General features: G+C 38.0%; 1 long non-coding RNA gene and 1 pseudogene across 2 annotated transcripts in view; both read left to right on the forward strand.

Moving 5' to 3' along the window:
• Nucleotides 1-27,777, forward strand: part of LOC122236521 — a 218,323-nt gene that overhangs the window by 118,649 nt on the left and 71,897 nt on the right. The window lies entirely within an intron of this gene.
• LOC102963365 lies at nucleotides 4,611-5,093 on the forward strand (annotated as a pseudogene).

Below are 27,777 nucleotides of genomic sequence, written 5' to 3' on the forward strand. Positions count from 1 at the left end.
TCCACTAATTTTCCAGCAGAAACTTCACAGTCCATAAGGGAGTGGCAGGATATATTCAAAGTGCTGAAAGCAAACACTTTCCAGGAAAATTATCCTTTGAAATAGGAGAGATGAAGAGTTTCCCAGACAGACACAAGTTAAAGGAGTTCATCACCACTAAACCAGTCTTCCAAGAAATGTTTAAGGGAATTCTTTAAGTGGAAAAAAAGAGGCTATAATCAGGAATAAGAAAATTATAAAAGGAAAAAACTTCACAGAGAAGTACAAACATAATAAATTTAGTAGATTAATCCTTATAACACCAGTACAGAAGTTAAAGCAGTAAAATCAATTCTATCTATAAAAAATCAGGCAAGGGGTACCTGTCAGGTCATGATCTCATGGTTTGTGGGTTCAAGCCCTGCACTGGGCTCCCTGATGTCAGCACAGACTCCACTTTGGATCCTCTGTCCCCCTCTCTCTCTGCACCTCTCCTTCTTGCACTCTACCTCTCAAAAATAAATAAACATCACAAAAAATCATCTAAGGCATTCACAAAAGGATGTAAAGTATGACATCATATACATAAAAATTGGAGGGGAATAAAAATTTAGTGCTTTTAGAATGAGTTCAAACTTAAGCAACCATCAACTTAATATAGACTTCTCTATGTGTGAGATGTTATATCTGAAACTAATGGTAACCACAAATCAAAAACCTATAGCTGATATGGAAAAAATAAAGAGAACAGAATCTAAGCATAACACTAAAGAAAGCCTTCAAACCACAAGGGAAAAGAACAAGAAAAGAACAGAAAAGAACAAAAAGAACCATATAATAAGTAACAAATTAGCCATAACAAATACCTATCAATAATTAATCTGAATGTAAATAGACTAAATGCTCCACTCAAAAGTCATAGAGGGACTGAATGAATAAAAAATAAGACCTATCTATATGCTGCCTAAAAGAGACTCACTTCAGACCCAAAGACCCATGCAGGTTGAAAATGAAGAGATGGAAAAACATTTACAGTGCAAATGGAAGCAAAAAGAAAGCTGAGGTAGCAATGCTTGTAATGAACAAAATAGACTTTAAAATGAAGACTGTATGTAACAAGAGACAAGAGTACTACATAATAAAAAAACCAATCCTACAAGAGAATATAACAATTGTAAATATGCACCCAGCATGGAAGCTCATAAAGGAAGTAATTGAAAGTAATATAATAATAGTAGGGAAATTTAAACACACCACTTACATCAATGAATACACTGTCCAGACAGAAAATCAACAAGGAAACAGCAGCTTTGCATGACACATTGGACCAGTAGGACCTAACACATATATGAAAAATGTTCCATCTAAAAATAGAAGAATTTACATTCTTTTTAAGTGCACATGGAACATTCTCCTGTATAGATCATATGTTAGGCCACAAAACAACATGCAATAAATTCAAAACGATTGAAATCATATCAAACATCTTTTAAGACCACAAGAGTATGAAACTAGAAATGAATCACAAGAAAATTCTGGAAAGAACACAAATACATGGAGACTAAACAACATGCTACTAAACATTGAACGGGTCAACCAAGAAATCAAAAGGAAATAAAAAATACATGGAGACAAATGAAAATAAAAACACAATGGTCCAAAATCTTTGGGATGCAGCAAAAACAGTTCTAAGAGGAAAGGCAATAGTGATATAGGTCTACATCAAGAAGCAAGAAAAATCTTAAATAAACAACCTAACTTTACACCTAAAGGAACTAGAAAAAGAAAAACAAAGCCAAAGCTAGTAAAATAAAGGAATTAATAAAGATTAAAGCAGAAATTAATGAAAGAGACTTAAAATACAATAGAAAAAAATCAATCTAATCAGGAACTGATTCTTTGAAAATATGAACAAGACTAATGAACTGTTAGACTCATAAAAAAAGGAGAGAGAGACTCAAGTAAATACAATCAGAAATGAAGGAGAAATAACACCTGACACCACAGAAATAAAAAAGGATTATAAGAGAATATTATGAAAAATTATATGCTAACAAATTGGACAACCTAGATAAATAATAATAAATTCCTATAAACAGGCTGATTACTAACAATGAAATGTAATCAGTAATCAAAATTATCCCAAAAAAACAATTTTTTGGGACAAAAATTATTTGTCCCAAACCACTTCAAAGGTGAATTCTACCAAACAATTAAAGAGGAGTTAATACTTATTTGTCTCAAACTATTCAAAAAAAGGAAAAGAAAGCTTCCAAATTCATTCTACAAGGCCATAATTGCCATGATACCAAAACTAGATAAAGACACTACAAAAAAACTATAGGCCAATATTTATGGTAAACATAGACACAAAAATCCTCAACAAAATATTAGCAAACTGAATCCAAGAATACATTGAAAAAGTTATTCACCGTGATAAAGTAGGATTTATTCTAGGAATGCTAGGGTGGTTCAATATATGCAAATCAATTAATGCGTTACATCACATCAATAAGAGAAACAATAAAAACCATATGATCATCTCAATGATAAATGCATAAAAAGCATTGACAGTGTACAACATTCATTTATAATTAAAAACTATCAACAAAGTATGCTTAGAAGAAACATACCTCAACATAATAAAGGCTATATATGGAAAAACCCACAGCTAACATCATCTTCAAAGGCAAACAACTGAAAGTTTTTCCTTTAAGATCAGGAACAAAGCAAGGATGCCACACTCTTGCCACTTTTCTTCAACATAGTACCGAAAGTCCTAGCCATAGCAATTAGATAAGAAAAAGAAATAAAATCCATCTTGATTGATAAGAAGTAAAATTGTCACGATTTGCAGATGGCATATACTATACACAGAAAACTCTAAAAACTCCACCAAAATAATACTAGAACTGATAAATGAATTCAGTAAAGCTGCAGGATACAAAATTAATATACAAAAATATCCTGTGTTTCTGTACACTAATAACAAAATAGTGAGAGGGAAATTAAGAAAACAATCTCATTTACAATTGCACCACAATGAATAAAATACCTAGAGATAAACTTAACTAAGGGGGTGAAAAATCTGTACTCTGAAAACTGTAAAATACTGATGAGAGAAATTGAAGATGACACAAATGGAAAGATATTTCATGCTCATGGATTGGAACAGTTAATATCGTTAAAATGTTCATACTACTTAAAGCAATTTACAGATTTAATGCAACCTCTATTAAAATACCAACAATATTTTTCACAGAAATAGTACAAAAAGTCCTAAAATTTGTATGGAACCACAAAAGACCCCAAATAGCCAAAGCAATCTTGAGAAAGAAGAACAGAGCAATCCCAGATTGCTAATATGCTAAGGGACTAATATGCAAAATGTATAAAGAATTTCTGTGACTCAACACACATTAAAAACAAAACCAAAAAAAAAAAAACCCTGATAATCTTATTTAAAAATGAGAAGACCTGAGGCGCCTGGATGGCTCAGTCAGTTGGGCGTTCGAGTTCGGCTCAGGTCATGATCTCGCAGTCCGTGAGTTCAAGCTCTGCGTTGGGCTCTGTGCTGACAGCTCAGAGCCTGGAGCCTGTTTTCATATTCTGTGTCTCCCTCTCTCTCTGACCCTCCCCCGTTCATGCTCTGTCTCTCTCTGTCTCAAAAATAAATTAATGTTAAAAAAGAAGAGAAGACCTGATAGATATTTTTCCAAAGAATATAAATGGCCAATAAGTACATGAAAAACATGCTCAACATCACTAATCATCAGGGAAATGCAAATTAAAACCACAGTGAAATATCATCTCAAACAAGTAAGAGTGACTAGTATTAAAAAAAAAAAAAAAGAAATAACACATGTTGGTGAAGATGTGGAGAAAAGGGAACCCTTGTGCATTTTTAGTAGGAATGTACCCTGGTGCAGCCACTGTGGAAAATAGTATAGAGGTTCCTCAAAAAATTAAAGATAGATTTACCACATGATCCAATATTCAACTACTGGGTATTTACCCAAAGAAAAAGAAAATACTAACTTGATATATGCATTCATATGTTTATTACAGAATTATTTATAGTAGCCAAGATATGGAAGCAATCCAAGTGTCCATTAGTAGATGACTGGATAAAGAATTAGTAGATGACTGGATATCTGCACGTGCACACATATGCATTCAGTGGAAGATTACTCAGCCATAAAAAAGAATGACATCTTGCCATTTGCAAAAACATGGATGGACCTAGAGGGCATAGTGCTAAGTGAAATAAGTCAGACAGAGAAAGACAGATACCGCATGATTTCACTCATATATGAAGTTAAGAAAGAAAACAAATGAACAAAGAAAAAGACAAACAAAAAAAAAACCAGACACTGAAGTACAGAGAGCAAAATGGTGGTTGCCAGAGGGGAGGTGAGTGGAGGGATAGGTGAACAAGAAAAAAGGGAATAAGAGTACATTTATTTTTATAATACTGATAAATATATAGAATTGTCAAATTATTACATTTGTACCTGAAACTAATGTAACATTCTATGCTAATTACACTTGAATTAAAAAAAAAAAAAGCTTAGACTTTGTGGAGCACACTCCTATGAGTAATTAAAATTTTAAAGCACTGTTAGGTTGATTAAAAAGAAAACACTCCAGTGTCTGGGGCAGTTGCATGGAAGGGAGGCTGAGATGGCAGATGAGATTATAAAGGCTCAGGCCACTAGACCTGCTAGCAACACAGTCCTCAGGAAGATCATTTGCAAGGAAATCCCAGCCAAAATAATTTCTGAGGATGACCAGTGTCTTGCTTTCCATGACATTTCCCTTCAAACACCAACACATTTTTCTGGTGATACCCAAGAAAGATATATTTCAGATTTCTGTAACAGGAGATGCTGAAAATTTTCTTGGACATTTAATGATCGTTGGCAAGAAATGTGCTGTTGATCTGAGCCTAAAGAAGGGTTATCAAATGGTGGTGAAGGAAGGTCCAGATGGGGGACAGTCTGTCTATCACGTTCATCTCCATGTTCTTGGAAGTCAGCAGATGAATTGGCCTCCTGGTAAAGCATGTTTTAGGGATTATTTTGCCTTCTCTAGGTAATGATCAATATTTTCAAGTTCTGATATGTTAAACAGTATACTTATTTTTGCCTGTTTATGAAGAGATTGAGGACATACTTTTAAAAACCCATAATTAATAAAAGACAATGTTGCATGGTTAAAACAAAACAAAACAGAAGACTATCCAGTTGCCCAATACAGGAGAAGTTTAAGGGATGTATTGCTAGAGAGTACAGAAAACAGGAAGGAAAGCTTCTGGCAGCAATAAACCAAAGACGATAGAGTGGATGCTAAGACAGCTGCAAAACCCCTAGCAGTCCTATACAAAACCAAAACAGCATCTACGTCATCTACATCCATGATGCCATGAAGCCCAATCGCTATTGCAGTTCTGAGTATATGGAGGTTGTAGAGAAAATCTGGTGCTTGAGTGGATTTCCAGTGGTGGTCCTTTGCCTCTGACCTTTCACATCTTAACTAGGTCTATCAAGCAAGAGAAAAATACTGCTGAAGCACACTCCCCCAATTCAACCCAAGAAGTATTGAGGCTTTGCAACAACAATGATGACAGACAAAAAAAAAAAAAAAAAAAAAAAAAAGATTTATATGTATTCTCTAGTGGAGGGCTAGCAATAGGAACTCAATAAAGCTTTTATTCTTCAGAAAATACAGTAGGGACTCAATAAACATTTTCTGACAGGAAAAGAGAGGATGGAGGAGGAGAATGGATGGGAGGAGGATGGGAGGAAAGAAACAAGGGAAGAAGGAAAGAAGAAAGAGAAAGAAAGAGAACTTTAAAAAGACCACTTAAATAGGAAATGCTTTTTGTGCTTTGAAAGTTTAAAGGGTGTTATCAGATGATACAGTAAGACATCTAAGTTTCTTCTCATAGGGCAAAGTTCTGGTAAATTTCTCCATGCTGTCTCCTATATGTTTACCCATCTCTGTTCACTCAGATGAGGATTAGAATTAAGAGTTATTCCATTCTCTCCTCTGCTTCCAAGACTCCAATTTTACACATTAGGTCTTTTTATATCATTCCATATGTCCCTGAGTCTCTATTCAATTTTTTCATTTTTCTGTTATCCAGATTGGATAATTCTTATTAATCTATCTTCAAACATACTGATTATCTATGTTCTATTAAGTTCATTCAGTAATTTTTTTTTAATTTCAGATATTATTTTTCAATTCTAGAATATACAAATGATTCTTCATTATGTTAGTGGAGATTTCCCTTATTTTCATTCATTGCAAGTGTATTATTCTTTATGTTCTTAAGCATAGTTAAATGGTTATTTTAAAGTCTTTTCTAATTCTGGGGCACCTGGGTGGCTCAGCTGGTTAAGTGTCCCACTCTTGATTTCGGCTCAGGTGATGAGCTCACAGTTTGTGAGTTTGAGCCCCGCCTGGGGCTGTCCGTGTGGAGCCTGCTTGAGATTCTCTCCTCCTCTCCTCTCTCTCTGCTCCTCCCTCTGCTCATGTGCATATGTGTGCTCTCTCTCAAATGAGTTTAAAAAAATGTTTTTTGGTAATTTAAAATCTTGCTAACTTCAGAGTTGGTCTTTTTTCTTGAGAATGGGTCATATTTTCCTGATTCTTTGAATTTCAAGTCATTTGGGATTGTATCCTCAACATTGTGAATCTTATGTTTTAGAGGCTGAATTCTTTTATATTCCTCTGAGGAGTGTAGATTTTCTATTTTAGCAAGCAATTATTTGGTTGCACTCAAACTGAAAACACTGCCTCCTGCACAACACCTTAAAGGTTACTTCAGTTTTTTTAATCTTTAGCTGAAGTTGCCTAATGCATGCATGGTCTGACAGCCAGAGGTTTAGGCAGAGTTTATAATAAAACTTGCCTCTCTCTCGAAATCTCTGGGATTTCCCTTACACTTGCCAATAGCTGTGGTTTTCCCCAACATAGTCCTGTAGTTCTTGAGGTCAGAAAAATTGAGAATTTTCTTTAGAGTTTTAGTGACATGTTGATGCCAACTTTGGCCTGCCCAGAAAATAAATATTATTGAAAAATGGGTAATTTTTCATGCACTTCCCTTTTTTAAAGTGTCAACTCCTCCTCAGAATCTGCCTGCTTTTGTTCACTCTCTGATTGAAAAAGTCTGATTACAACTGATCCTAATTACTATTATTTATTTTTTATTTATTTTTTTTGTTAGTAATCTCTACACCCAACATGGGTCTCAAACTCATGACCCTGAGATCAAGAGTCACATACTCTTCTGACTGAACCAGCCAGGTGCCCCTGACCAGCCCTAATTATGATTTATAATTAATTACTGAGACTGTACTCTGCACAGGAACTGTGCTTTAAATATAGGTAGATTATCTTATTTAATCTTACAAGAGTCCCATGAGGGAAGGAAGTGTCAATGTTTACATTTTACAGATAAGGCAATAAAAGGTGAGAACGGTGGAGGTCTTTCTTCAGTAACAGATCTAAACCCAAATGTTTAGGAGACCAAAGTCCATAGTCTTACTGTTGTAAGAAAGAAAATTAGCTCTTACTACCAAAAAGTGCCCTGAGGCACCAAAGACTGCCTTAGGCAGGTTTCTTAATCAGAAGCCAACTTTAAACTAGATGATTACAGGTCCTGAGAAATTTTTTTTTTTTTTTTTTTTTTTTTTTTTTTTTTTTTTTTTACTCATTTAAAGCAGTGTTTCTCCATCTTGGCTTATCATAAGGATCACCCCAGGGGACTCTCTAGAGATCACAGATTTTGTGAATCAGTCTCCAGGGGCAGGGACTGGAAATCCAAATATTTAGCAGGCATTCCAGATAAGTCAATGGTCTTCCTAGTTGGAAAACACTTACTTAGAGAAATAAGCACCTGGTATTGAACACTTCATTCACAACTCTTGTGTTACTGAGTATAAATAATGATAGTAATAAGAAATGCTAATTATCACCTAGGGCTTACTCAGGTCTGGCAGGCTCTTTTCTAAGTAGTTTACATGTATTATTTCCTTTAATCCTCCCAACAAATCTATAAGTCATTGCTGTCTTTATGGGGAAACTGAGGCACCAGCTTGCCCACAGTCATACCAGTGAGTCAGGGACCAGAGTTTAGCTAGGCTGTTTGATTCTACACCACTCTTTTTTATCATTGCATTTATTCTGTTTCCACTTGTATCTGTCCTGTCTACCAACCACTACTTCTGAAAAGAGGTTTGGGTAAACATGTGACACAATACATGTTTCCCAAGTACCCAAGAATCAAATTCTTAACTCAGCCTGCAAAGAGTCCTTCTTCCTGTCAGAACCCACTGAAGCTTTGTGTTGTACTCTGGGAAGCTTCAGTAGTTTCTGCTTCTTTGATTACTTTCAGGAGGAAGATTGGAAAAGAGTAGAAAAGAAGCTGGAGAGCTCAGCCAACTGATTTACAACATGCACCAAATTATTTCCACACATTTACTATAGAAGTCTCTGTGCTAGGTGCCAGTGTATAAACCAGATAAGGAGTTTGCAGTCTAAGGACGGAGGAAAATAATAAATAAGAATGCCAACTATTGCAAACCGAACTATTGATCATATCACAATCCTTGGGGTCTTTTATAGATTATGGTAGCCACCAAAGAAGTTTGAAGTGGATAGGGTGGGCTGTTTCCTTACAGCGGGTTATGCTAAAAGCAAGTCTCAGGCCAGAAGATAGATATTTATCAACTAAAGTTTTATTAGCAAAGCAAGTATCAAAAAACAATTCATATGACTTCAGTAGACTGGAGAAAGCCTCTACTCTCTTTCCTTTCAGTTGCTTTAACCATTAACTTTGCATGAAAGTTTCATTCTAGTTTAATGGCAAGTTTCCAGAGGCAGGATACTGTCACTCCAACATCCTGACAGAATCTAGAGTTCATGGCTGCAAACCAGACCTTTTTACATGCAAACCCTAGGGGTATAGCCATAAGCCTCGATGGATTCTTATATTCTATTCATGCTTTTTATTAAACATTCAATGTATATTAAATACCTTAATATCACAACTAACACCTCATTTCTGATATTCCCCACATTAAGCAATAGACTCTATTTTACATAAATAGAAACCTGTTTCTGACATCAAATATGCCAATTAAAATATTCTGTTGTTGATGGAGATGTGGATAATATGAGGGCCAGTGATAGCTACCTCTGGAGTTAGTCCTTTCTGATAGAATGTTATCTCATCCCTCAGTTGTACTTAATTAGCACACTAGCTGACTACTTCTTGACCTTGCTTTCTACATCAATTCCTAGGTATTGGTTTAATCTAAGTTTTGCATTTTATAATATCATATTGTAATGTTAAAGAACTTTAAGATAATTGCAGACATTGTAACAACAAATAAGAAAACAGAAACCATGGTAAATGCTGTAAAAGAAGCCCATTACTGGGTGTTTTGGCAGAATATTAGAGAACAAACCAGTTTCCTCTCACCAGAGCCCTTTCCCTCCTTCCCTCTCCCTCCTCCCCATCTCTAAGGGACTAGGGAAGGGGGATTTGAGAGTCAGAGAACATCTCTCCTACTTTTCCTTCTTCTAGTCTTACTGCCTCAGTTGTTCAAAAGTACAAGTAGTAGTTGCAGAGCAGAGAATGTTCAGGCAGGTGGGGAAAATAGAAAATCATGAGAGGACAGAAAACTTTAATGCCAGGGTTTGAGAAATAAGCCCACTGCCCCAGTCAAAAGAGGGATGCAGAGACTTGTAACACAGTGAAGCAAGGCTTTAATCAACGTTCTTGCAAGAGCAGGTGTCTGATAGGCACACTCAGGGCAGTTACAGAAGGCAATTTATCTCCTAGTGTGCAAGTCCCTCCCCTGGTTCCTCATTGGCTGAGTGCTACAGAAGTTACAGCCTTACCCGGAAGTTGCCTATGCCCAAGTAAGGCCAAGAAGTGGTCTGATTGGAACAAATGTACATTCTTTGAGGTGACGCAAAGACTTCAGTTCTTTGGCACATGCTCATTGCATAGCCCGTGAAAAATAAGCCCACAAAATGGAGAGGGGAAGAAGAACCGGGAAGTGAAGGGTCTAAGGGTTAGGGACTCCATTGTGGTGTGTGTGTGTGTGGGGGGGGGTGTTTCTTACATAGTTCTAATAGGTTGTAAACCTATTGGTAACTAGACAACACAGCTTTTATTTGGTCTTTCTGGAAATGAATCATCTCACTTCTCACACAGGGATCAGCAGGGAAGCTTCCTGAAATCACCCTAACCTATACCTTCCCCAGTCACCAGCAGAGCTCCTCTAGTGGTCTCAGTGGTCCTCAGACACATGGATTCCTCAGAGTGCATGGAGTGTCACATTCTAAGAGCCCTGTTTCCTCCCACTAACCAGCTCTCACCTGCCTTGTCACTGCTGCTTCCTCCACCAGTTGTCCTTCCCAGCCCCTCCTCTCTATTCAGCGTGACCTAAGGCTTCTCTAGAGGAGCAATATCTGGCTCTTCTTACTTTCCAACACAGATTTCCTCTGCTTCCTATTGCCTAAATGATGACAACTAATGGATTCTGTTCATTTTTATACTTCCACTGGTGTGTCTTCATTGTTGTTGTTGCAATAAAAAAGTTATGTTTTGCATGTTGATTATGCAAAGAAATCAAGCAATATGTAAAGGAATAAGGAATAAAGCAATAATCATCTTAAATCTTACAACCCAAAGAGAACTACTGTTAGCAAACTAACTTTTAATTATCTTGCTACATATAAATACACAGAAGTGCATAATTTTACATAAGCAAGACCTTATTACACATGTTAGTTTTAGCATAGCTGTGTTTCTTTTTGTTAACTTATTTTGGCTTGCTTCCACACTTATACATTCTAATATAATCATACACAAACATGTACACATATATGGGAGAGTTGTATGTTTGTTTTCTAATAAAAACATGGTGTAAATTCTTCCCTTCATCTTGCTTTTATCACTTAACAATGCATTATGGAAATTCCTCCAAGCCAAAGGTTTAAATTTCATTCTCTTTAATGATAACATAATATTCCAGGGTATCCATTACCAGAATTTAATCCTCCCCATAATGATGGACATTTACATCGTTTATAGGTTTTTGTTTGTTTGTTTTTTTTTTTTTTTTGGAGGAGGGCACTACAAACAATGTATGAATACTTATCCTATTACATATGTCCTTTATATATTGGTGCTTTTATTGTTTTGACTACAAAGGAAAAATCTGTAGGCAATTAGGGATTGCTTTAAAATTTTTCAGTATTACAAATAAAATTGCAATGAACATTCCAGATTATATCTTTGATTGTTTCATTAGGTTAAATTCCTAAAGTTAGATTGGTAAATTATGAATTAGAACACTTTTAAGATTCTTAATGCACATTGCCAACTTGTTCTCCAGAAAGATTATGGTCGCAAGCTTTTCAATCTTTCTAGAGGAATGTGAGAGACCTTTTTTGAGAACACCCTCACTGCTACAGATGTTCTGGTACTTATTTCTTTATTAACTCTACTTCATAAGATCATCTTTAACCATATCCATCACTCTGTGTGTCCACCTCTCTTGCTGGATCCTGAAAATCTTGACACTGAGTGGGTCATGGGTGGTGTCCTTTTTTTTTTTTTTTCTTTTTTTTTTTTAAGGTGGCACTCTTTGTGGAGTATCTTTAATAACTAATGGAGCAAAAAGAATTTTCTTTTACTTTGGGGCAATTTTCACTACTGCTGATTACAAGTTACATACCCCAATACATCCACTAACTTTATCTTCCAAGGTAGACAGGGTTTATCCCTTGGGGTTTATATAATGGATATAAAGTATATTGATGGGGGTGACTTCTTGACAAAAGACAGACAATATTAAACTGGAAGAGGCTTAAAGTCCTCATTTTTTCAAGACACTTGCTTCTCAAAACTGCTGTATCTGGAAACCAAGTGTCCACAAGAATTTATCGATGATTCTCAAACCTAATATCCATCAGGATCACCTGAAAGGTTTGTTAAAAGACCTGTGGCCGAGGTGCAGCTGGGTGGCTCAGTTGGTTAAGCATCTGACTCTTGATGTCAGCTCAAGTCATGATCTCACAATTCCTGAGTTCCAACCATCCAGCACCCCCCATCAGTCTCTGGGCTGACAGCACAGAACCTGCTTGGGATTCTGTCTTCCTCTCCCTCTGCCCCTCCCCAACTTGCTCACACACACTCTCTCTCTCCCTCTCTCAAAATAAATAAAAATAAGCTTAAAAAAAAAAAGAACTATGGCTGAGCTCTAACCCTAAAGTTTCTGATTCAGTGTGTCAGAGGCAAGGTTGGATAATTTGCATTTCTAACAAGGTTTTAGGTGGTACTAATGATGTTGGTCCTTTAGCAACACTTAAGAGCCACTGTTCTCTGTCCTATCCTCCCCCATCTGCTCTGGTAATGGAGCCTCACTTCGAAGCTCTATTCTCTATAAAGAATCCCTCTTTTTATTCTGTCTTTCGTGACAGTAAGGAACAGCTTGCCAGCACCTTCCTCATTATAACCTTTCATACCCTTGAAGAAAAAGATTTGGTTTTCCTCATCCTCCTTTTCACCTGAGTCCTGATTCCCTCAGCCTTTCCTTATAATCAAATTTTGCTACCAATTCATCATTTTTATTATTCTTCCCTGAAGCCCATTTTGAATTTCCACCCCACCCACTCCTGTCCCCACTTCAGTTAATAAGGAGATAGGAGGGGAAGGGAAGGCGCTAAACAAAAACCTTGAATGCATAGCTTTTTGCTATTCCTGCCAGAGGCTGTGGCCACAATATTTAAGAAGTGTCATAGAAATTGGTGATTTTTTTCCCCTCAGTTCTTTATTTCAAAGATTATAGCATTCCATAAATGGGTACAAACTATTGGTCACTTTCTTCATACTTAGTCACACATAATCAACTGCATCTTTTGGTAATAAACACCCATTTACTTAGTCTACAAGTATTTTTTGAACATTTAGAACAGGCCAGACATTGTGAATACCATATCTAGTGGATGTGGCATTAACTTTCGGTCAGGACAACTTGTCTGGGCAGGTCCTAACAGACTGAGAATATGAGAAATGTTTTCAACAACCCCACCTACAGTATGGCTGAAAGATAAGTTTTATCAACCCAAAATTATTTTAGCCTCTTCCAAATCCACTGTTCATATGGAAAGGGACCTAGATTATGGCCAACTTTACATTATTTACAGGCGATAATAATATTTTTTATAGTTCAAGTTAGTATACAATTAACAATCATTTCTGTTCGTCTTTGGGGCATGTTCTGAAATATGCATATTTCATTCAATGCTGCCATGAATAGAACTGATTACACAAAAAACTACGTCTGAAACTATCTTAGCCCTCAAATGGTAGGAGAGAGGGAGGTCCTTGTGATCTCTTTTCTAAGAGCTCTAATTCCATTCATGAGGGCTCCATGAGTAATTCCATTATCATGACTTACGCAACTTGCAAAGACCCCACATCCTAACACGATACACTATGCATTAGAATTTCAACATATGCATTTGGCTATGGGAAGGAAGGAAGGGGCAGATGACAAAAATGATATGCCTATAGGAGAAACTTTTTTTTTTTTATGGTTACTAGATGATTTTCCCCATGCCCTGAACACTATTCTGTACTCTGAGGCTGCAAAACTTTGCGTGGTGAATTGTAATATACGCTCTTGGTGCTATGCATTCTTGGCACTGCACTTGTGGTTTGGGGACACCAGATGGCTCAGTGAGCCAGGTAGCACTCTTCTCAGGTTACCCTGTGTGGTTGTGCTCTGCAAATGAATTGTTTAATCTTCTTCCTACCAGTTATTCTGGCTTTTGATGAATGAGTTTTGATTCCTAATGTCCAACAAAATGTATGTAAATAATAGTGCTGAACCTATCTCAACGTAGCAACAATAATAAAACTATCCAGGGAAATGGGAAAAAGCAAGTTTTATGATACCTCAAATCTCTTTCAAGGAAATGACCATGGAAAAGAGAAGAAAAATCTGCAGGCAATTAGGGATTTGGTGGAAGTGCTTTGACCTAACAATAATCAGACTTTACTATAGCTGATGCCAGTCTGTGGCTTCCAAGAATTTGAAGAAAATGAGGATTGATTTCCAACGTGCAATACCAGGGCCACATTTCCTTAAGGGGCTGTGCTAATCCTATACTTTCTGATATCAGTTGCATTCCACCCAGGAACACATGGCCACAACCCCTAGAGAAGAGAGGCAGGAAGTGAACTCAGAGGCAAGCGTTTTAACTTTCCACCCTCCAAACTAATTTTGATAGTTTATGTGAATATTTTAAATAAAGTGTTAATCGATCAAATCCAACAGTACATGAAAATAATAATCCACCTTCACAAGCATATTTTTTTACAGGAAATTTGTTAGCATACATTTAAAAAGTCAAAGTAAGTAGGAAATGTTGTAAGATAATAGTACATTCTGTATAGACAGTTCATAAAAATTTACTCCCATTCTTAATTCTAAGGTCTGTAAAAATTTAGAATAGAAGACTATTTTCCTTCCTATAATGATGGGTACCTGTCTCAAACCAAAAAAAAAAAAAAAAAAAAAAAAAGATATTGGTAAAATACGGTAAGCATTTGTATTAAAATCTGCATGAAGCAAGAAGGCCTACTACAGAATTATTACACAGAATCCATTTCTTCCTTCAAAAATATAGATTAAAACCCCGGGTGCCTGGGTGGCTTAGTCCGTTAAGCCAACTCTTGGTTTTGGCTAAGAGCATGATCTCACGGTTTCATGAGTTCCAGCCTTGTGAGTCTCCACACTGACAGCATGGAACCTGCTTGGGATTCTCTGTCTCCTTCTCTCTCTGTCCCTCCCCTACTCGCACTGTCTCTGTCTCTGTCTTTTTCTAAATAAATACAAATATAAAAATAAAAATATAAATATAGCTCATACATTTTTTCAGGCACTGGGGGTATAAAAATGAACAAAAGAGTCCATTGTCTTGAAAGTTCTCACCCAACAGGAAGATATAAAGACATAGCTAATGGAAAAGAGAAAGAAAATTGTTACTGTGAAAGAATGTCAATCTCAAATGGATTCAGAGAATATAAAATTAAAAAAAATCTCATGCATTTGTTGTCCTCAGGAAAACAAAACTTAAGGACTGAAAGATTTCCTTTACATACCTGATTTACAGAAAAGTGATAAGATTGAAATTTTCTTAAATGATAGAGAGTTGGTCAGGTGTTGCCTTATATCAACCTTGGGAACTTTTACTTATGGTTTCCAGAGGCATGAACAAGAAACCACCCGGGTCCCGCTAGTTTCACCAAATAAGCTGAATTGAGCTTTATGTGACTGGATTGGTTTTTTCTGCTCAGGGAATTTTCAAAGCTGGTCTCCACTTGTTTTTGATTTTAACTGGTTCTAACTCAACTCTCTCCTTTTTACACTCCGTGCCCATAAATACAGCCCACCCCAAGCCCTCCACAGAGTTGCCCGTAGCTTGCTGCAGTTTGCATGCCCCAAACTGCAAATTCCTCTCCTATTCCCAAATAAACTCATCTTTTTGACAATTTTGAGTTTGTCTCAGTTTATCTCTTTATTTAGGTTGACATTACTGACAGACCGTGTACATTTATGTAGATAGTAATTTCTATAGAAAATATCAGATAGTAAACTGAAAATAAACTAGAATTAATAAGTGAGATGAAAAACTTAAATGTCTCCAAATTAATATTGGGAAGAAATGTTATTAAGAAGTAATAAAAAGAGGGGTGCCTGCATGGCTCAGTGGGTTAAGCATCTGACTTTGGCTCAGGTCATGATCTCGTGGCTCCTTCATTTGAGCCCTGTTTCCAACTCCCTGCTGTCAGTGAAGAGTCCACTTAGATCTTTGTCTCTCTCTCTCTCTCTCTCTCTGCCCCTTCTCGGCTCTCATGGGTCCAGGTGTGCACTCTCTCAAAAATAAAAAAAAATAATAATAAAAATTAAAAATTAAAAAAAAATAAGAAAAAGATAAAGTAGCTTAGGCATCCTACCAAGGAACACGCAACACCAGATGAATGTGAAGGATACCAGAATAAGCCGCCCCAAATTATGCCTCTTTGGCATATGGATTTTTCTGAGCTAAAGGCCAATGAGACTGGTAAAGGCAGGGAAAGCTATTTACCTCTCCCTAACTGCCTAAAAATAGAGCATAAAGGTCCCCTTTTATAAAGAAAATTTCCCTTCATACGCATCTCCAGACCTGGAAGAGAGCTAGTCCTGAGATAATTCTTACCAACTCAGGGATTCTTATTTGCATCAGACAACACTTATGGACCACCCATTTCCTCCCTTCTCCATCCTGTAACTTGCCTCCTCAGCACAGAAGTCCCAAATCCCTTGGCCTTCATATAGAGTGAGATATTACAGAATTTCTGCTCTGACCACTTCTTTGAGTCTCATTTCTTCATAAAATCCCAATCATCAGGTATTATAAGTAACTAAAATTGTATTTTCTCTTGTCAATCTGTCTTTATTAGTGTGATTCTCAGTCCCCAGCCACTAAACCTACGGGGGTAGAGGAGAGGTTCCCCCCACCCCCACCCCCTGTCTAAAAGTGAAATCATAAAGTTTACAGAGAGACCCCCCAAAAATATGACTAAATGCAGAGGCATACTAATTAAACAGAATACAATCTCAATTTCTTCCAAAAGGACATACAGTTTGAATTCAAGTTCAATTAAAATTGCAGTGAATTTTTTTTTTACCTTGACAGAAGTGATTCTAAATTTAATCTGAAAAAAATAAAAGGCAAGGCTAGCCAAAAAAATCTTGAAAAACATGAATGTTAAAGGAAGTATTTCTTTAGCAGATATTTAAAGTCTTCAGGGCTACAGTAGTAATTTTTAAAGTGTCTGATTCTGAAAGAAGATACAGGCAAAATAATACAACACAAATTTATAGGAAAAGGAATAGATTAGCCAATAAATGATTTGGGGAAAATTGACAATTAAAAATAATCCATTTCCAAACTACAGGTTAATTTTAAAAGTTGAATATAAAAATAAGTTCCTCAAAAAGTTAAAATAGAATTGCCCTAAAGACCCAGAAACTACACTGAGGTATACACTCAAAATAATTAAAAGCAGGTATTCAAGCAAATACTGTACACAAATGTTCATAACAACACTATTCACAAAAGTCAAAAGTGAAAATGACCCAAATGTCTATCAGTGGGTGCATGGATAAACAAAATATGATGTATCATGTAATAATCATATAAAGGATAGAAGTGGTTATACATGCTCCAAGCTGGATGAATCTCAGAAACATTATATGAAGTGAAAGGAGCCAGACAGAAAAAGGTCACATATTGTGTGGTTCCATTTATGCAAAATATCCAGAATAAGTAAATCCATAGAGACCAAAAGTAGATTTGTGGTTGCCAGGGGCTGGGGGAGTAGGAAGTAAAGAATGGTTGCTTAATGGTATTGGGGTCTCCTTTGAGGGTGATGAAATGTTTGGAACTAGATATGATGGGTATACAACATTGTGAATATACTAAAGTCACTTTAAAATTGGTAATTTGGTTATGTGAATTGCCCCTCAATAAAAATGTAAATGAACAAAATTACAGAAAAAATATGGGTGTACAGCCTCCAAAATCTGAATTTGGAAAAGTTTTCTAAATATAAAATCGTGAAAGAAACCCAAAGAAAAGATAAATACACAGGAGGGATGCAAATATTTAACATTAAGTGAGTCAAACTTAATAAAAAAATTGCACTCTATAGATACATTACTCAAGGAATGCAAGAATCACTAGGTCCCCAAACCTGCCCTTTCCCATTCATCTCTTCTCTGCTTCTTCAACCTCTGCTGGAAAAATTCAGCACCTTTTGTTAGTCTGTTCTAGAGTACCAGCTGAAAGAATATCAGACAGATATATAAAATTGCTGTTTCACACCTTGCCAGCACCATAAAATAAGCCTTAGTATAGGGTTAATGAAGGACCCTATTTATGCCCACAGAGTGTTGAATTTAGAAAGGAGCAGATCGTAACAAGATTTGCCATGAGTCTCAGTCTGGTTAATCTATAAACAGATTTCATTAGATATTTATTTAGATGCTCTGTACAGATTGCTTTAATTTTGAAATTAAGTCCCCAGGTTGGCAGTGGAATTTTAAATACTTGAATTCTAGAAAGGCAGCAGCTTTTAACCTTTGCACTTCTCTTTTAAAAGCTAATTAGGAAATTAAATCCAAAAGGACTGAATCCATAAAATGTTGGCGTTGTAATGCTGATGGAAAAATGTAAGTCACCTGCTATTTTGGTGTCATCCCCTGATTAGTCATTGAAATGAGATATTCAAAGAAATTTTTAAAGATTTTAAAAAATAATTTAGGAGAGCCACAACCTTTGTTAATATTAGAAATTTTATTGCTTGGAAAATTAAATCTGAACAGAGAAGTATTGTAGATTTTCCTATCACTCGTGGCTAAACGTTTTCTTAATGTATTATGCACTTGATCAGTCGGTAAATTTTGGGGATGATTTGTAGTGGCGTTGTCAGCTGGAGCTCCAGAGCCTGCCCATTATCTCGGTAGGTGCCCTGCCCCCCTGTGGGTACTCACCACAGACGGCTGGAGTCCACTGGGGGTGGGGGAAGCACTCAAGCTTCTTCTACCTCCAAAGGCATTTCTAGCCTGTGAGCACTTGAAATGCTCAGCAACACTCAAAATTCCCCTTTCCTTCAGCTGAAGGTTCCATTTACAGCTGTGACCCTCAACCTCTTCAAGCGAGTTGAAAATACCTTCTGACAGACGTAACGTTTTTGTCTTTTGTCTTGAATCTGTCCACAGTCCTATGAAATCCTACCATTATACGTGGATAAAGATCCACGTGTGTGCGCCTCAGCTATGTGCTTCCTAGGACTCATCCGTCAGCATCTCCATCTAAACTTCCTTCTCTCAAATACCAATTGAGTGAAGTATGTTTCTGGTTAACTTAATCCACAGGCACACTTCCCGCCCCCCCACCCCCCATTCGGAAATGTTTTTAAGGACCCACCTTCTATCTGATGCTTTCCTAGGCACAGATGAGAAAACACAGACTCAGGTCCTCACGTGTTTAGGAGAGGCAGAAATGTAAATTAGTAATTTAAATATGTCAGATTCCAGGAGAGAAGCCTCAAAAGGGAAGAGCAGGCCCACAAAGGAGGGTGGGCATAGCTCTGCCTAGAAATATGGGAGTCAGGGGTGAAGTAGATCTTGAAAGGCAAATGATGTGTTTGCTTCCAGTTGTGGACTGGAAGAAAAGAGCGCATTCCTGACTGGTAGCTAGTCTCCAAAGACAGTCACCATCAATTCCTTCCCTCCTCTTGCATGTATCATGTATATGTACTATGTTCCTCACATCAAGAGCTGGCACTAATTCCCCCACCTTAGAATATGGGCTAACCTTAGTGACTCCTTCTAACTAGTAAAATGTGGCCGAAGTATACTGTGCAACTTCTAGCCTAGGTAAGAGAGGACCATGCCACTTCTACCCAGTCTGTTTGGGACGCTTGCTCTTGAAACCTAAGCACCATGTTGTGAGGAAGCCCAGGCCACAAACAGGGACCCATACGGAGAGGAACCAAGGGCCCCCAGCTGTCAGCTCTGGTCGAGCTCCCAGGCCACAGCCACTATTAATTGCCAAACATGTAAATGAGGAAACCTTTGAGATGACTCCAGCCCCAGCCACCATCCGACCCAAACCCATGAGAGAACCAAAAAAAAAAAAAAAAAAAAAAAAAATCACCTCATGGAGTTCAATCAGTCTCTACTACCATGAAAGATAATAATAGTAAATGATTGTTGTTTTCAGTTATAATGTTTTGGAATGCTTTCTTACATAGCAATAGAAAACTAGAACACAGACAATGGAGGAAGCCAATGGAAGGGACAGGGACACTGAACAAGAGCGTGACTTTGGGCATCATAGGCTCTCCCAGAGATTGAGGAAAGGGAAAAGGAAAGCTTGGCATAAAGCTGCAGGATCAGGGGCAGGATATGGACACTTGTTGATGCCATATCAAGGGGGAAGGATTCTATCATGGGGGCAATGAGGAAGCCATTGAGGTCTTGGTGGGGGAAGAGAGGTTAATAGGATAAGATCTGGGGAAGCCCATCTAGCAGCAGTGTGCAGAAGGGTTGGGAATGTAGAGAATACTGTATTGTTCCCAGCAGGAGAGGATGAGGGCCCTGAAATAAGGTGAAAGCAGAGGAGATGAAGGGGAGAAGATAGATTTAAACATGCTAATGGAGATAATCTATAGGATTTGGAGATTGTCCGGGTTTGAGACTGAGGGGAGGAGAAATTAAAACTCATTAATTTGTTACATTCTGATTGAGAGCATACTAAGTACTAAGCATACTTCTGGGCCCTGAGGATAAAACAGTGAATAAGGCATTTGGGGCTCTCATGAGTTTATATTCTAGTGCAAAAGAAAAACAAATGGTTTGAAGTGAGTTTAAGACTCAATTTCCAGTTAATGCCTTTCTTATTAATTTGTCTTATCATTTGTCATGAAGTATACAGGAGAAATGGACAATTTTCCAGAAAGTAAAATGAACTCCTTAATTCAATATTCTAATTGTGATCCATGAAGGAGATTATCTGGGTACTCGGGCAAGTTCAAGACATGTTTTTGAACTTTTGATACTGTTAGACTCCACATGGAAATCCAGACGCATGGGGTCCAAGGAGTACTCTGGGATGTCTGTTGTGGTCTTTTATCCCTGATACCAATGGCACATAGCAAAAGGAATCATGAATGATACACTTTAGCCAGGAAGGAAGTGATTTTCACTCATTTTTCTGTAATCACGCACATATTGATTCAATAAATATCCATCATTCTGACGGCTGGACATGTTACAGTGAAAAAGAGAAAGAAAATCCCTTAGTTCATGGGGCTTATATTGTTTTTAGGAGGACAGATCATTAAACTGGTAAAGAAACAACATAGTGTCAACGTATTAGCTTCCTTTTGCTGTCATAACAAAATACCATAAACTTAGTGGCTTACAACACTATACATCTATTACAGTTCTGGAGTTCAGAAGTCTGAAAATTGATCTTATGGGTTAAAATCAAAGTGTCAGCAAGACTGTATTTCTTCTAAGAATCCATTTCCTTGCCTGTCCAGCTTCTCAAGGTTACCTTCATTCCTTGGCCTACAGCCCCCTTCCCACAATGGAATCACTCTGACTTCATCTTCCCTTGTCGTATCTCATTCTCTGGCCTGATCCTCCTGTCTCCCTTTTATAAGGACTCTTATCCCTCCCAGATTATCCAGCATGATTTCTTCATCTCCATATTCTTACCTTAATCATGTCTGCAAAGTCCCTTTCACCATGTAAGGTAACACATATATTGGTAGATTCTGAAGATTAGGATTCAGACATCTTTGGGGACCATCATTCAGCCAACCGCAGTCAAGTCCTGATTGCTATGAAGAAAAATAAAGCAAGGCAAGCAGATAGAAAGTGTGACTTGGAAGAAAAGAATTAAAGATGAAGTCAAAAGGGGGATCTGATTATGTAAAGACTAGGGATTTTATTCTTGGGATGTTAGGAAAACTAAAGGTGTGGAATGATTTGGCGTCTGGTTTTGAAGGTTCATTTGATGCTGTGTGTGGAGAACATCCAGGAATTTCATTTCCAAAGAAGAACAGGAAAAAGGGACTAAAGAGCAATGTATGGTCAAGGGAGGTGGTTTTTTGTTTCTGTTTTGTTCCTTTTATTATTATTAGTTTTTTAGTTGGAGATACTAGCAAGTCGACGTGCTGATGGGAATTGTGTAGTAAAGAGGGGAAACAGATGACACACAAAGAAAAGGGGTTAAAGCAGAGGCAAGGTCCTGGATTGGGAAAGAGGACAGGAGGATACAGTGCACAAGTAGAGGGGCTCATTTCTGATAGGAACAGAGAGACCTTTCTTTCTTCATTAACAAGGAGGGGAGAGTGGAACAAGAGGGAAGGGACAGACACAGGGAGACCAGTACATTGTACCTGTTTTCCTGGTGGAATAAACAGCAAAGGCATTGTTAAACATGAGTGTGGGAGGGTAAATAGTAGTCATAAGAAAGAAAAGTAAGTGTGACATATTTATCCAAGAGAGTGAGAGAATGCATTGACTATGAAAATGTCCTGGGCAATAGTGAAAGCCCCTCAAGGATGGTAGTCATTAATTTAAAGCCAGCAGGGTATATGCTTCTTCCCAGCCACAATCAGCTGCTCAGAAAAAGTAATGGAGAATGTGAAAAGCTTGATTTAATCAGGGTTAGAGGTTTGAGTGGATATGAACACAATGGAGAGAGAAGGGACAGAATCTGAGGGTGATGCAAGGGAGCAATTGTAAGTCTGGCTATCGCATCTAAGTTGAAGAAAGGAGGGAACTGAGGGCATGGGGCAGTGAAGGACAGTAGAAGGAGGTAGGGTCAATGGATGGAAGGTCCCAGGTGGGTAAAAAAATTATTGGCGTGAGGGTGTTAAAGTAAGTGAGCTGGAAAAATAGGAGATAGTGATCAGAGTAGGGCGCCTCAAATTGAGATTTTTGAGGTGATATAGGTACTGGTAAGTAAGCATACCAGGGGTTTGTATAACTAAGGTGCAATGGAAGATAAAATTATTAGATGCAAGGCCAAGGTGTCGAATGAATTATCCATACAGATATTTAAAAACATAAAGGATAATAACAGAGAGTGGTGGAGAAATTTCCAGTAATCCAAGGCCCAAATTCTTCAACAAATAAAAACAAAAGATTGGAAGAATGGTGATTATTAAAAGGAGGGCTACCAAATAGTACAATTACAGACATTTGAGGTGACCAGGGAAAATAATGGTAATAGATGGTAATAAAAAGCATGACCACTCTGTGGGGTGCCTGGGTGGCTGTCGGTTAAGCATCCAACTTCAGCTCAGGTCATGATCTCACTGTTTGTGAGTTTGAGCCCCATGTCCGGCTCTGTGCTGATGGCTCAGAGCCTGGAGCCTGCTTTAGATTCTGTGTCTCCCTCTCTCTCTGCCTCTCTCCCCTGCTCACACCCTGTCTCTGTCTCTCAAAAAATGAATAAAAATGTTAAAAAATTAAAAAGAAAAAAGCATGACCACTCTAGGTATGGTGGTGGGAAAGAAAACAGTCATCATTTGAAGAGAGCTACAGCAAAAGCACTGGCTTCAAGGGACAGCCAGATTTCCATAAGAGCAAGAAGATTAAAGGAACTTTGAGGATTTAGGGGATTTTCCTGATGACACTCTGAGTTCTAGAGAATACAGCTATAAAATTTAGGGGCTTGGAGGAGTAGGAGCTTAAGCCAGGAGAGAGCTACACAGAACTGTAATGGGGTTAATGCCCTGGGAGGCTTGGGCTTTCTGTGGGGACTGTGGTCACAAGGGATATAGGGAATCATGGGATTAATCTTAGGGCAAGGGTCAGTAAGCATTTTCTGTAAAGATAGTAAACACTGCAGGCTATGTGGAACATTAAGTTCTCTGCCACGATCACTCAGCTCTGCCATTGCAGAGCAAAAGCAGCCTTTGACAATGCATGAATGAATGGGGGTGGCCGAGTCCCAATAACACTTCACTGCAATAAACTGGCAGTTAGCTGACCCCTGTCTTAGGTGTAGTTGGTTGATGAATTCCGGGGACTATAATTCAGGCAGTTGCAGGGATATAGCAGGTAGAGGTGGTTCAGGAGAAGGGTGATAAGGATGGTGTTCTCACTGGAAATTCATGTTCTTCTAGGGCTCTCCATCCTGCCAGTGGAGTGAGAGCCAGGTACTCTCCTGTGTGGCATTTGGATCTCTGTAGGCCCATGCAGATCCTGCTGTGGCGTCCTGGGTTTCAGCTAGAACAATGTGTGGATGGTACAGTCATCCTCCCAGATACAAGTGATGAGAGAGAGCCATTTTTTAGGGAAAGATGGTGAATTTCATTTATAATGTTGCCTTTGATTTGTCTATGAGACATCAAAGTAGAGATGACCAGGAGCCGGTTGGGACACGGAACTCAGAAAATGTCTAGTTGGGACATGTGGAGGAAGGCATTGTTCTTGGGGAGGAAATACATTGAAGTCTCTCCCAGGCTCCAGTTGGAGGTGATCTCCCTGGGAACATTGAAGGGCAGACAGAGATACCCAGTTATAAAAATCCCCTCTGAGTCCTGAAGTTCTCAGTTGTATATATTGACAGAATCAATCTCATGTTTTCCAAATCACATCCTCATTTTATGCTAGATGAGCACCAAGGTTCTGCAGAGTAGAAGACAAAGTTTCTACCATGCACGGATCAGCGAGATGCGTTACTCGAGTGAGGTTGTATACCGAGAAATGAATGCATGGAAAAAAGTCTTGAATCTTCTGCAGTTTTTCAGTACAGCAGGACTCATTAATGAATTGGCAGGATGAAATTCCCTTCCCCCTTTTTGATGACTTTTTTCTGGCCCATCATCACCTCTAGAAAAGGACAAAGAAATAAGAAGGTGCTATGTAAATCTTTTGACATTACTACCAATTAATAGCTTCTGTAGAGAGAAGTAATAGAAACTGTTGCATAAGAGGACATTTTCAGGTTGTGTCTTTGCCCAGAGAACCCAAGAAAGTTGGGATGAGGTAGTGGGAAAGTGGTTTGTACGGGGAATCTGAAGACCTGGACTTGAGGTGCTTAGGGCACAAATAGGACACTTGACTTTGGATTCCTCACTTAACCTCTCTGCACCGTGTTTTCACTTATAAGGCATCAACTATGTGTCAGGCCTGTGCTGGACACCTTATATCCTTCTTGTTTCATTTAATAATTCCCACCTAGAACAAGATTGGATGAGAACCCCATACAAGGCGGATCCAAAAGCACTTTGTAGACCATAAAGCAATATGCCAACATAAGGCAGTGTAGAACACGAATTGTTTCCAGTACTTTAATTAACATAAAAACAATAAGTTTGCCATGCCTGAAAGCCTCATTTTTTGGTACAATTTTCTCTTTTGGTCTGTCTTTTGTTATTGTTTTTAGGTTAAGGAACTAAATCAGCCATTTATTGTTTAAGTTTTAGATGAAAATTGCCAAACTCAGAAAAGGGAAGGTGAAATGAGAAAACTCTTAGGTGACCTGAGCCCCAATCCTCTTACTAAATTTGCTGTGCCTTTTATAAACCCACAGTCTGCTGCCCTTTCTAAAGCTCCCCTAAGCAAAGTAAAGGGTTTGGAAAAGGAATCCATAGGGGTGCTGTTTCCTGGACTGAGACAGCACTGCCATTAGAGTATGATGGCATTCTTGCATTATAATTTACACCTGCATTTCATGCATTTTATTCACTGCCAATAATTATTGAATAATTACTGTGTTCTCCCACTGTGCCCTCTCTTTGTACTCCCACTTCTTCCTAGGGTTTCAGCTAGATTGTTGCCTTTTGAAAGTTTCCTTCCTTCTGAAAAGGAGGCAGGTGGTTTGTAATTCTTAGTTTTGAGCCAAGCATTTAAATAGGCAAGCTTTTAACCCAGTAGCCTGTCCTGTCTGTTTGGTTTCTATGTACACTGTTTACTGGGAGAATAACAGGAAGTAGTTTGTCCTGGGAAGTCACTTTTGCTTAAAGACCTCAAAATTCATGTGTTTGTGACTCCCATGTTACCTATTTTCGTGTAGCATCTTCCAAATTTGCTAAGCTGATTTGAATTGAGATAAATTAGATCATTTGCAGCCCAACTTGCCTGCCAACTTCAAATTGGCACTGGAAGCACTTTATCTATGTTTGGGGGTTTGTTGGAAGACAAAATCATCAAGACTTAGCTACACTCAAGTTTGTTTTGTTTGCCTGTGTGGGAAAACAAGCTAAGTCCTGCTTTTTGTTGTTGTTGTTGTTGTTGTTTTCCCTTTGCTGCAAAAAAATGATTCCCCAATTACCCAGTTAGTCTGTCTTGGTATCCATTCTCTAACTCAGAAGAGAGTCTTGGCTTCTTTCCAGGAAACACATAAAAACTTCAGAAATGATAGATAAATCTTGGGGCACCTGGGTGGCTCAGTTGGTTAAGAGTCCGACTTTGGCTCTGGTCATGATCTCGCCATTCCCGAGTTCAAGTCCTGAATTGGGCTCTGTGTTGACAACTCAAAGCCTGTTTCAGATTCTGTGTTTCCCTCTCTATCTCTCTCTGCCCCTGCCCCACTTGTGTGCGCGCTCTCTCTCTCTCTCTCTCTCTCAAAGTAAATAAGTATTTTTTAAAATTTTTTTAAAAAAGAAAGAAAGAAGTGATAGATAAGTGTCCAGGGCTAGATGTAATCCAATTGCTTGATTTTCAGCATCTTTTAGCCATTCTGACATAACTGCTCCCAGGGAAGATTTTGTTAAGACTGGAATCTCAGTCCTTTATGTTAAAAACCTTTAACTACTCTTGGAAGGAACTTAAACTTCTGTCACACCCAGAGGAGTGCTTATTCTGCATCTTCAAGTGTTTATTGAGTTTTTGTCACATATTTTATAACCAAAACAAACCTCAGCATATGACAGTTTAATAACCAAGTCTTTCTTGAGACTGATTATCGAAATGGAGACAGAAGCTGTTCTGGAGTCCAGATCTCACAGCTGCTTTGTGTATTTCGTCAACCTTAGAACTTGCAACCAAAATGACTCAAGCCCTAGTATTACAGAATAACGGAATGCTTGTTAGAAGGCAAGTTTGATTGGATAAATATGGATGCCACTGAAATTGGTAGTATGACATAACAACTAACACTTGCTAAGGCAGAGTTGTTTATTTTACACTCATTTCTCAGTCCTCACATCAAAGTCTCCATTAAGTAGGTAGGTGAAAGGTAGGAAGTTATCTTATCCTTTGCTTTACACCAGAAGAATTGAGCTACTTGGAATTGGTTTGGAAATCTAAGCTTACAACACGAGGAGTTTCCAATGAGAAAACTTCCAATGAGGAGTTTCCAAATGGTTTTCCTATAAGAAAAGAGATGATGATAAATAGTGTCATAGGAATGTTTGAAACTTCGTTTTGTTTCATTGTAAATAATACATTCCTTTAAATAATATTCCTTTGTAAGAACATATGTCACCCCACCAAGCCATCTCTATTGTGAACACCTCAGATTTGGAGGATGATGAATTGGCATCCCTAATGCCCCAGTTATTATAAAATGTTTGATAGAGATGAAGTCTGCCTCCATGTATTGTTTTTAGACATTGGTCAATTCATTCATTTAATAAATTATTATTGAACATCTGCTACGTGCTAGATATTTTACTAGGTACTGGTGGTAAAACAAAGCATAGCCCCTGCCTTCTATAGGATCCTCGGCAGCTACTAAAAGTAAAATTAGAATCAAAAGCTAGGAGACAAAATAGATCAAGAAATGACTGGTCTCATGAAACAATCTGCACACAGCCAAGATGTTCAAACACACAGCCAATAAACACATGTGCTGGTATTGAGTCGGAGCTACTATCCAACCCAAATACAGTAAACGGAAGAAGTTGAAATAATTACCTGAATTAATTTACTCAGACCAGATATTTATTGCTCGCATACCTTTCCCTGCTCTCACAAAAGTCATAGTGCTTATTCACCAGTTTCTCCCGCAGTTTTTCCTGGCTGTGTAGATATCACCACATCTTTCAGTTCCTTAAACCAAATTGTGGGAGTCCGTCTCCATTCTTCTTTCCTCCCCAAACTCTCTACCCCAACACAATCCAGAAACAAACTTTGCCAATCCAAACGCACCATGAGTCTACCCTTTCCTCTGACCTCCATAGTC

The sequence above is a fragment of the Panthera tigris genome, chromosome A1 (genome assembly GCF_018350195.1).
Source record: "Panthera tigris isolate Pti1 chromosome A1, P.tigris_Pti1_mat1.1, whole genome shotgun sequence".
Taxonomy (NCBI): Eukaryota; Metazoa; Chordata; class Mammalia; order Carnivora; family Felidae; genus Panthera; species Panthera tigris.